Here is an 11,534-nt window from a genome sequence, read left to right on the forward strand (position 1 = left end):
ACTAATAAGATTTGTTCCCGGTCCGTGTGCCAGTGGATCTGGGGGTCATCCCAGGAACACTGAGAAAGAATGGATAGAACTAATACTGGAAATTGTAGCTTTCAAAGTAGCTTTTGAAAAATAAAAATGCACAATAAATCATTTCAAAGTTTAAATTTAAGGCAACAGTGTCAAGGAAAAACTCCCTGAGATGATATGAGGAAGAAACCTAGGAGAGAAACCAGACCGAGAAGGGAACCCGTCCTCATGTGGGTGACACCAGAGTGTGTGATTAAATAAAGTTCTTTTCTACAGCTCCATACGGTCAAGAGAAAATTGTACAACCAGGAGATTTTCAGCAATATCTAAGTACAAGCATCAGTGTAATTTCCGAGTTCATTCAAGTCATTTCTTTACCGCCGAAGCCTTCAAATGTTCAGTGATGAAGACGCAAGGCCGAATGCAGCGACAGCGGCTCAAACTCACTGCTATGTTCTCCAAGTGGTGCTATTTTCAGAGGGCTAATATACTATACAATGAATAGGACTGATGATTATAGCAGCTCTTATAGAAAAGGTTTTTGTACAAGTGCGGTATTTTGTTTCAAGTCAAGTCAAAAAGATTTTTCGACCACATATAGCTGAGGCAGTACACACCAGGGCCATGGTGCGACAAAACACAACATAAACCTACATAAAACAAGACAAAAAAACAACAACACAGAGCTAATGACTTAAGTCCAAGTGACATAAAGTGCAACATGTGCAAACAGTGTGAGACAAGGATTTGTGGTTGCAAACCGACAATACAAGACAAATACACAAAGTAGACAGAATAGCGCTGACCGGTGTGCATACTGTATTATAAAGTACATTGTGCAACAATTGTAACCATATACAAACTTATATAGTAGCAGCAGTTAAATCAGGTCAATTTGTACCCGGAATGACCGCTACTGTATGCCGTCATCTGATTTGTTGCAGAATTCACTTCTAATGGCAGGTGAGGCATCAAACAGACTTGCTGAATGATTGGCAGTTGTGTTGGTTCAGGGGAAAGATGCTGCCACTGGTCTGTTACAGTTATCTGAAGTTTACTCATTTAAGATTCTGGTGTCTTGCGTCTTGAAACAAAATTAACTTTCCCACCCAGGGGCACGGTGGCTTAGTGGTTAGCAAGTTCGCCTCACACCTCCAGGGTTGGGGGTTCGATTCCCGCCTCCGCCTTGTGTGTGTGGAGTTTGCATGTTCTCCTCATGCCTCGGGGGTTTCCTCCGGGTACTCCGGTTTCCTCCCCCGGTGTAAAGACATGCATGGTAGGTTGATTGGCATCTCTGGAAAATTGTCCGTAGTGTGTGTGTGTGTGAGTGAATGAGAGTGTGTGTGCCCTGCGATGGGTTGGCACTCCGTCAAGGGTGTATCCTGCCTTGATGCCCGATGACGCCTGAGATAGGCACAGGCTCCCTGTGACCCGAGAAGTTCGGATAAGCGGTAGAAAATTAATGAATAAATGAATGAATGAACTTTCCCACCCAAGTGATTGGTTGTTACTGTAAAACCTCATGTACATTACACTTACTAAAATTTCTTCCTTAGACAAGGGATCTGAAAGGTTTGAAAGCGCTCTACAGCTGGAAAATTATTACACACCATCCCTTTAGTCTGTAGGATGTGCAACATGCTTTGTGATTGCATCGGTCCAAGCACACAGCGTGTTCAAATACACGCTCGAGGTTTGTGTGCTGCTTATCAAACTAATGTCACTAAACACACAAGACAAACAATGTAGTGACATTTCACTTAGACAACATTAAGAAATGATTCTAAAATCTAACCGAACATTTTATCAGCAAATCTAATTTTAATAGAGATTAAAAACAGTTTACTCAAAGGACTGAATTCGGTAAAGTCCCAGTGAACGTACAAGGCTTATATGGGGGGTTTGATTCCAAGCCGTGAATCTCATCAAGAATAAAGGCTTCATGAAAATGTCTTTTCTTTGATTATGAACTTAAAACATAGCTGCCCTTTTCTGGCCATGTCTTATTAAAAGGATGGTGAAAATCAAGTCCTGGACATCATATCATAAAAGATTTTCTCCACAGGCTGTAACACTACTTTAAATACATGTGTGACATTTACACACACACACACACACACACACACACACACACACACACACACACACACACACACACACACACACACACACACACACACACGCACACACACACACACACAAACACACACACACTTTTGAGTCTTGTCTAAAGGTGGAAGGAGAAGGTGAATGCCTGTGAGCTGCTCTTATTTTGGATGATGGCAGAAAATGGTGGCTGATAGCTCTGAATGCCATGCCAGTTTCATGCAGAGATGGGAACCGCCTGACCGGGGAGCCGAACATTGCAGCAATAAAATAATTTCAAAAGAGCATTTGGACTCTTGTGACCATGATTCTTTGTTCCTGCAGATAAGACAAAATGTTGTTGGATTTGTGGTTGATAAACTGTGTGGCCTTATGGAAGAACTTTGAATGAATAAATATTAGCAACGCTACACTACGGGCTAAAAAAACGCCTTCCTAATTGATCTCTTAATCCCTTTTTTTCCAGATGATGTACTTAACCCCATGGGGACTAATTTCTATTGTCCTTTAAATGCCTTCGTAGCATAACATTGATACTGATACTGATACTGAGCCAAAGGATCCATCGAGCAGATGTGACTGATATTATTACAAGAAGTGACCTGAGTGGCTGCTGTAAGAACATGCAAACAAACCAGCAATGAGAACAAGAAAAAAAAACAGCTCTCCTTTGATCACGACGAAGTGCCACTCTATCTAAACTTATAGTAGCAAAGCGTTCAGTAGATCAAATATGAATTGATTGGTATTCCAGGCTTCCCCCTTTATTGCTTTTTCATCTCAGGCAACTTGACTTGAATGGATCCAGCGCTGCTGTAGTGCCACTCCACCGGCCCCTTGTGAGATAACAAAGCTCAGCTTGACCTTTCCGCAATCAAAAGGCCCCACAGTCGAGGCTCTATCAATGTCCCAGTGTGGAACACGTGTTCACTCGCGCCAGAGATTGCACCCAAGGCACCATCTAACAGGATAAAGAAAGCCTGCTATCATGGCTCACTTTTAACAAATTATGACCAGCAATCTCAAACTGTCTGAACGCCAGCTCCTACATGACATCAGCAGCTGTAATAACCTCCTCAACTACTATCAGGCCCTTTGTGTTCAGCCTCATTCACTCCCTATGGGTATAAATCTGACAGAATTCGATAGATGATTGGACTAAGAAATTGCAGGAGGAATATAGCGAAGGAGAAAATGTCTGACGGCATTGCGGCCTCTAATTGTCGACCAACACTCAGGGCTTGAAAAAGCATAAAGAAAATTCTGGAGAAGACCGAGTCACATAATGGCCTCTTATCTGGCTAATAAAATGTGAGGTTTTGAGCTTGAGGTTTATTCTAATGAATAAAATCTGAATTCATTGTCTTTTCATCATACGGTGCAGTATTTATGGCACAGTCATTTGGTAGCCTTGTCCCGATTCTCAGAGGAGAAACTATATTCCCTGGATAGTTCATTAGATTATTACCCATAGTGCACTGTAAATCTAGTGCACAACCAAAGCACTCGGCTTCGGCAGCAAAGTAGCACTGCAAAGATTTTGTTTATTTATGAAGTTAGATACTGGAGTATGGAATAAAACCAAATAATCACCCTAAAGTCTTTTATTTTTCTTATTTTAAGATACATTTTTTTAAGTAAATAAGGAATGACACATCATAAGATTTTTTTTAACATTTTTTATAGTTATATTTAAGGTTTAAAATGAAAGAACTAGACACGTCATTGTCACACGTTATGATGTGAGTCTTAATGGCTTAACAAGAGGACGAGAGGGCGGAGCCATGCTACAGTATGAAGACAATGTATCCTGAGCACTAAAGAGGTTTTCTGTGCATGAAACATAACCCAAATTTAGGAATATTACTGGATGTAAATGAATATGTAACAAATCCAAACAAATCATTTTGGTGAACTGAATCAAAAGATTCGAGTCACTTGGATGAATTAAAATGACTGAGCACTGATGCTGGAGACTCCTGTAATTATGGAATGTGCATGTGTTTTAAACAAATAGCCATGCTTTTTACAAGCCTTTTCAATGACACTTCTATTAGAGCTGCAGTAATTCAAGTAAAATCAATTATCACCTTCTGACCAATCAGAATTGTGTATTCACCAGCACTGTGCTATAATGACCAGTAGATGATCACCACATCTGTGCTATCGTGCTGTGGGCATCTTGATTCTGATTGGTCAGATTTATTTTGATAGACAGTATTAGCAGAGCAAATCAGAGCAAAGAGTCTTCCACGTGATACAATAGAATTTTGATTCACGAGGATATCATGAGTTGATTTTTAATGATACCACAGAATTTAACACATTTTTACATTTAAAATTTCTATCATGAATGGATTTATTTCTTTAAAGCTGCTTTGTATCGACATATATTGTTAAAGTGTAATAAAATAAAATGGAATAGAATTGAATTAGCCTCCGATAGATGTGTGACCGACTTGGGTCAAAATCTGGGACTGGCCTGTCCATGAGTAACGTTCACAAATACAGTATTCCCTCGCCACTTCGCAGTTCAAGTTTCGCGGCCTCAGTGCATCAAAAATATTCATCAAAAAATCTAAATAAAAACGGTTTCCCAGGATGCCAGACAAAGAGAGAAACTCTCTCAGAGTTGTACATACCCACGGGCACTCAGACAAGGCACAGGATTGGTTCCCGGCGCGAGATCTGAGCTGATTGGCTGCGCATCATTGCATCCTCTCCCAGCTTCTTCCCTTGTATCTCGCCACTTTCATTCACGCTTTCAACTGTGTCTCGCATATTGTGTTCGAAATTAACTTTTTGTTAACCCCTTACAATGCCTCCTAAGTGCCATGCCCCTGCGAAAGATTTCTCTAGTGAGCCCAAGAGGAAGAGGAAGATGATGACCATCAGTGAAAAGGTCAAACTTAGGGCCAATCCTACTTCGCGGATTTTCACCTATCGCAAGGGGTTCCGGTCCCCATTAACCGCGATAAATGAGGGATCACTGTACAGTGATTTTATCGCTGCAAGTCTCTAGTCTCTGTACTATAAAGTCTCCAGCAGGCGTTCATATCTTAATACTGGATGCCATATTAATGATGTTTATCATTTGTTTTAAATTAATGCATCAATCCACGTTTATATTGATGCACTTATTGCATTTTTCTACTAACACAAAGGGCTTGTACGGCAGAGGCCGCACATATACATACAATATGTCAAGACGTGTTATTGTTGATGTGACATTTTCTGTAAGAAGACGTTTGCCTTTACATTCGTGTGTCTCCAGTGTCAGTGCTTTGTAACAGTCACACTCACAGGCACGGCAAAGACTTCAGGGGTGAAGGGGGTTTGCAGTTTCATCTGTCACACCACGAGCTGCATTTTTTGCTCTTATTAGCTTCAAGAGAGAAAAAATTTGAAAGGCTTTTGACAGAACAACTGGTTAAAACTGTGAATGCAAGGGATATTAGGAAGTATCTTGTTTCACAGGCGAATAAAATGGATAAATGGTTTACAATTACATTCATTAATACATTTTAAAATATGTTTACCACTGGCAATTATACTTACTGAGCACTTCACCTACTCATTCATACAATTATCTAATCAGCTAGTAATATAGTGTATAAAATCATGCAGATACAGGTCAGCACCTACAGGTATGTTCACATCAACCGTCAGAATGAAGAGAATAATGTGCTGTCAGTGATTTTGACCATGACGTAATTGTTGGTTTTTTGTGTATAAATTTCTATAAATGCTGATCTCCTGAGATTTTCCCCACATAACAGTCTCTAGAGTTTACTCAGAATGGTGAAAGGGTCCACAGATGGACACATCTTGATGATCAGAAAGATCAATGGAGAATTCTGAGACTGGTTTGAGCTGACATAAGCTCCACATGAACTCAGAGAATCACTCTGTGCAGTAGTGATGAGCAGGAAAGCATGTTGGAATGCACAATACGTCAATCCATGAGGGATATGGGCTACAACAGCAGAGGAACCCATCAGGTTACACTTCTGTCAGATAAGAACAGAATGCTGAGGCTGCAGTGGGCACAGACTCACCAAATCTAGACAGTTGAAGACTGGAAAAATGAAGCCTGGTCTGATGAATCACAGTTAGATGACTCACAAATGGTAGAATTTAGTAGTCACCAAAAGTATGAATCCATGGACCCAACCTGCCTTGTATGGACAGTCCAGGTGACTAATTATGTGGCTACTGCACACTACCTGATAATTACCTATCCAAGCTAATCCACTTTATTTAATTCAATTCATATTTATTTCTATAGCATTTTAAATAATGGACATTGTCTCAAAGCAGCTTTACAGAACATAACAAACATAACAAACAAAATTAATATTATACAAAGATTAATATAATACAAAAGTTCAATATTAATGTTTGTATAATATTAATTTTGTTTGTTATTATTCTTATGTTCTGTAAAGCTGCTTTGAGACAATGTCCATTATTTAAAGTGCTATAGAAAAAAAATATGAATTGAATTGAAGTTATATTTTTATATTAATATAATACAAAAGTTCAATATTAATATTATATTTAAATGTGTTTGTATTTATCCCCAATGAGCAAGTGTGAGGCGACTGAGGTGACTGTGGCAAGGAAGAAACCTTGAGAGGAAGCAGACTCAAAAGGGAACCTCATCCTCACTTTATCTGCTGGTGTAATTCAATCCAGGTGAAGTCCTATAAAAAATAGAAAGATATGTTGGCCTGAAATGTAGAACAGTCTAGAAAATGAATTGTGTGATAACTACAAAGCGTGCGAGAGAGAGAAAGAGAGTGCGAGAGAGAGAGAGAGAGAGAGAGAGAGAGAGAGAGAGAGAGAGAGAGAGAGAGAGAGAGAGAGATTGAGTTTTCTTGGATACAATATGCTGTTTTTCTAATACAGTGTTGTTTCTAATGAAACTTATTATAATGTGTTTACATTTGCTGTACTTGGCCAAATGTCATTTTTTATTATTATTATTATTATTATTATTATTATTATTATTATTATTATTATTATTATTATTATTATTATTATTAATTTGTTTGTTTGTTTGTTTAGTTTTGAGTTGTTGTTATTATTATTATTATTATTATTATTATTATTATTATTATTATTATTATTATTAGAATTTGAATTAGAATTATAGAAGTGGACAAGGGTTTGTTAGACTATAAAAAAAGAACCATTTACTGAAAGGTCCTTTTGAGAACCAAATACGGTTCTTCTACAGCATAACCTCACAGCACCTTTATTTTTATGAATGTATATAGAACCATTTGAGGTTCTTTATAAAACCCTTCCTTTGAAATGGTTTCTGTTGAAAAGACATAAACTATCCACCAAATATTCCTTTCATTTACTTTCATCTAATGTGTAGTAGGAATATGGTGATGAGTCCGGTTATATTTCTGAGCACACTACATTAAATATTTATTAGGATTTTATGCGAGGATGTTTAAATCCAGCGTACGATATGCTGACAATACATTTCAGGATTTATTCAGAGAAAAAGCTTCCACAAATTTCCACGAATGTGAATTTACTGAGCAGCACTGTGCTTGACACTCATAAATGTGCGATGTAAATAAGGGAATGCTGTCTTGACTCATGAAATGAACAAAAGTCAGAAAAAAGCTGTAAAGCTGTAAGCTCCAGAGCGGTGAAGCTTTCGGCCTGTGACGGCCTTCTTCTCTAGTTCAAAAAGGTGTGTCAGTTCATGTGTCTCTGTGGAAACACTCCACCTTACAGTGTGTGATCGAGACCTGGCTCTGTGTGTGTGTGTGTGTGTGTGTGTGTGTGTGTGTGTGTGTGTGTGTGTGTGTGTGTGTGTGTGTGTGTGTGTGTGATTTTAAGTGAAATGTTACAGGGAGATAATCTGAGCTCAAATACTAGTTTTAATTTTTTTTCTCTTGAAGCATGAACTGTATATATATATATATATATATATATATATATATAAACATTTCATCACAAACACTACTATTTTTCCTTAAACTTTACATTTTATACATTTGCTCTAACATCATTACAGCAACTAATTCATTTTTATTTGAGATATCAGTTTCAGGCATTAAAGTCATCTCTCAGTCTCTCTCTCTCTCTCTCTCTCTCTCTCTCTCTGAAGCATAAGGGTGAAAGGCCTGCTTTCTTTATTAATGAGGACCATCTGTGGTGTGGAGGGAAACTAGAGAGAGAAAGAGAGAGAGAGAAAGAGAGAGAAGGGAATGATAAGAAGAGGCACTCAAGAGGACAGGAGATAAAAATTGTAGAACAATGATGACTGTCTATACTACTGATCTACTGCTTCCCCAAGCACTTAACTGTGCAAAAAAAAAAACAACTTGTACTGTTTTTTTTTTCTTGTACTAATGAACCTGTTTGCACTAGCATGAGGAAATGTGTGCAACAGAGACTACAAATCACTTCTTCAGGATAATAGCATCTCCTAAATGTTATATCTACAAATATAAGAAAGATCAAGCCTATTTCATGCAAGATACAGTATATAGTGAAATGGTTTATGTACCTGTTATATTTAACGTACCCTGGGAATCAAAATCTAAACGTTTCTCATACAGGTTCCTTAGTCTTATGGACATCATTACAATACTTATACAATAGTTTGGAGATATTTTGCTAACTATTAGAAGACTGTACGTGACATGTCCTGTCAAGCAAGCAAGCAAAAAATATCTTGGATATAATATTATATTTATATTTATTTTGTATTTCTGATTATAAGATTCGGATAAACAAACAAAAAACAAGATTATTGAACCTATTTTTAGATATTTTAATTTAATATCAACCTTTAAATTCAGTAGTTTACTTGCAGTTTGAAGACTCTGAAGCAGGCTGAATCATTTTCTAAATGATTTTTAATCATCTCATAATAAGAAATATTACATACACTTGTTCAAGATTTTATTGACTTAAACTAATGGTACGTTATTGTATTTTTGGCTCTGTGTTCCTGCACATAGTCCCTTTTCCATCACTATCCCTAAAATCTAGCTGGTGTTTTGAAGAGAAAGGAAATGTTAGTGATTGTGTAAGACATTTTCTGAAGGGTTTTACCAATGCCAGAACGTCACTATCTCAGACTGATGGAAAAATGTGACTGTCCATCAGTTAGACAGCAAAAGCTCACTAAGCGACTGCTAGGTTTGTTTTTGACTTCCTTTTTCAGAAAAAAAACTTCAACATATGGAATCGAATCAGCTAAGAAGCCTTTTAATGGGGATTTTAAATGCATTCCTATGTCTGAGTCCTGGATCAGATCCAGTATTAATACAACTACGATATAGAAGCTGTACAAACAGCATGTCTTCATGATAAGTGGTAAATGCACGTCAATTCCTAGATTTGTTACTTGTTTTCTCGAAACGTGTCAATCAATTTGTCAAAAGTTTGGACTCTCAGGCTGCTATTAGTGAGCAGCTTTAGGTCCGTTCACATTGGACTGATGTATTTTCTGGTCTTTTCACTCTCCTTTGGGGAAGAGGTATCGGTCCTAACATAAATGTACTCATTACACCATTATTTAATCAATTTACAGGAGAAAAGGGAATTAATCATTGTTAATGAAGCCAATGTGTGCGCTTAATAGGGGAGAGGAGAGTGAATTCTGGGTTCAATATGGGTTTCAGAGCCAGCGCAAAGGAAACTTACTCTCATTGCCGTATCCATTCGCTAATTCGCAGCATTAATCTTGTGTAACAATCTGTGCTAATACATTTACTCTGCTGAACATCTCAGTTTATCTGCTTTTTACTTGCTCCCAGAGTGGAATAATAGAGAGCTGTTTTATGTCTGCAGTCTTAAAGCCCGGTTCTTCTGAATAAAGTTTAATATAAGTGCATTTAGTAAGGAATAAAACACGACTGGTGTGTTAAAGAGAAAAATCAATGGAAGGTTAGTGTGACGGTATGAACAATATATAAAGAATGGTTTTATACCTTAGCAGCTTGCCAAGGCTAGAGTTTATGAATTTATTAAAGAATGATTCATTGTGCATTTTAGCTTTATATAGTTTTATATCTATATTCCTTGATCACTTTGTCTTGGCTGAACGAATTTGTGTTCTTTCTCCACTTACTGTGAAATGGTTTGTATACAATCCTGAGCGAAATATTGGGAAATCTAAAGTAATAATGTACACTATGAATATTTAGTGCATAAATTATGCACAATTTCTTTAATTAACTTATACTTATGCTTGTACATACTGTATGTACTTTACTTTATGCCTCACATTTCTGGAGTTTGGGTTCGAGTCTCGACTCTGCCCTGTGTGTGTGTGTGTGTGTGTGTGTGTGTGTGTGTGTGTGTGTGTGTGTGTGTGTGTGTGTGTGTGTGTGTGTGTGTGTGTGTGTGTCTGTGTGTGTGTGGAGATTGCATGTTCTGACTGCTTCCAGGGTTTCCTCATTCAGTCCAAAGACATACGTTGTCAGCTGATCGGCTTCTCTAATTTGTCCGTAGTGCGTGAGTGTGTGAGATAATTACCACATCCTGGGTGTCCCCCTACCTGTGCTCAGGGTCACGTGTAATCTAGACTCCAGACTCCTGAGCAAACCTGTGTAGAATAAGCGGTACAGTAAATGAAGGGTTGATTCTTTATGCGCTAATCATGTACTGTAAACGGACAAGGTTTTTACACTCACTGTCCACTTTAATAGGAACACTTGCTAATTTAAACAGTTATCTGATAAATCAATCATGTGGCATGATAAGTGATGAAGTGTACAAGTGTTCCTATTATAGTGGACAGCGAGTGTATGTGCTTTAGATAAAAATAAATCTATTACATGATTTTAGCTTACGTTAACAAATACTTCATAAATACCTACTACATAATGATGTAAATGTACAATTTAACATTTAAAAAATGAAGGAAAACAGTGATTTCTAGTCTTTTTTTAGTTCTATGATACAAAGACAGCTTTCTTTAAGGCACACAGACCATTTTTTTGAGACCAACTCAAATAATCAGTGTCTAAACTTGCAAGCTGGCAAAAATGGGCCTGTCTTTTGCATATGGCTTACTTTGATGAATCAAGTCACCTTCTTTTACAAAGCCTGAGCTTCAACTGCAATTCTGTGCATAATATTCTAATAAATAAGGTGGACCTATTATATGTGAGTGTACCTGAATGTTTCGTGTGCTCAGAGAATCTGCGTTCTTATTACTAACGCATTTATCATCATAATATTTATACTGATATATTAGGTTTCTTTAGGTCAAGTATTCTTTGATCTGCTAGTATATTAAACATAACTGTAATATAACTCAAGTCTACTAAAGTGTACTTAAGGTAGTAAAGGTGTACAATACACACTAGAACTCAGTTTTAAAGGGTATTCGTGTTATTGGAGGCATCTGAAATCTCCAGACCAAT

Source organism: Tachysurus fulvidraco, chromosome 2 (genome assembly GCF_022655615.1).
Source record: "Tachysurus fulvidraco isolate hzauxx_2018 chromosome 2, HZAU_PFXX_2.0, whole genome shotgun sequence".
In the NCBI taxonomy this organism is placed as follows: domain Eukaryota; kingdom Metazoa; phylum Chordata; class Actinopteri; order Siluriformes; family Bagridae; genus Tachysurus; species Tachysurus fulvidraco.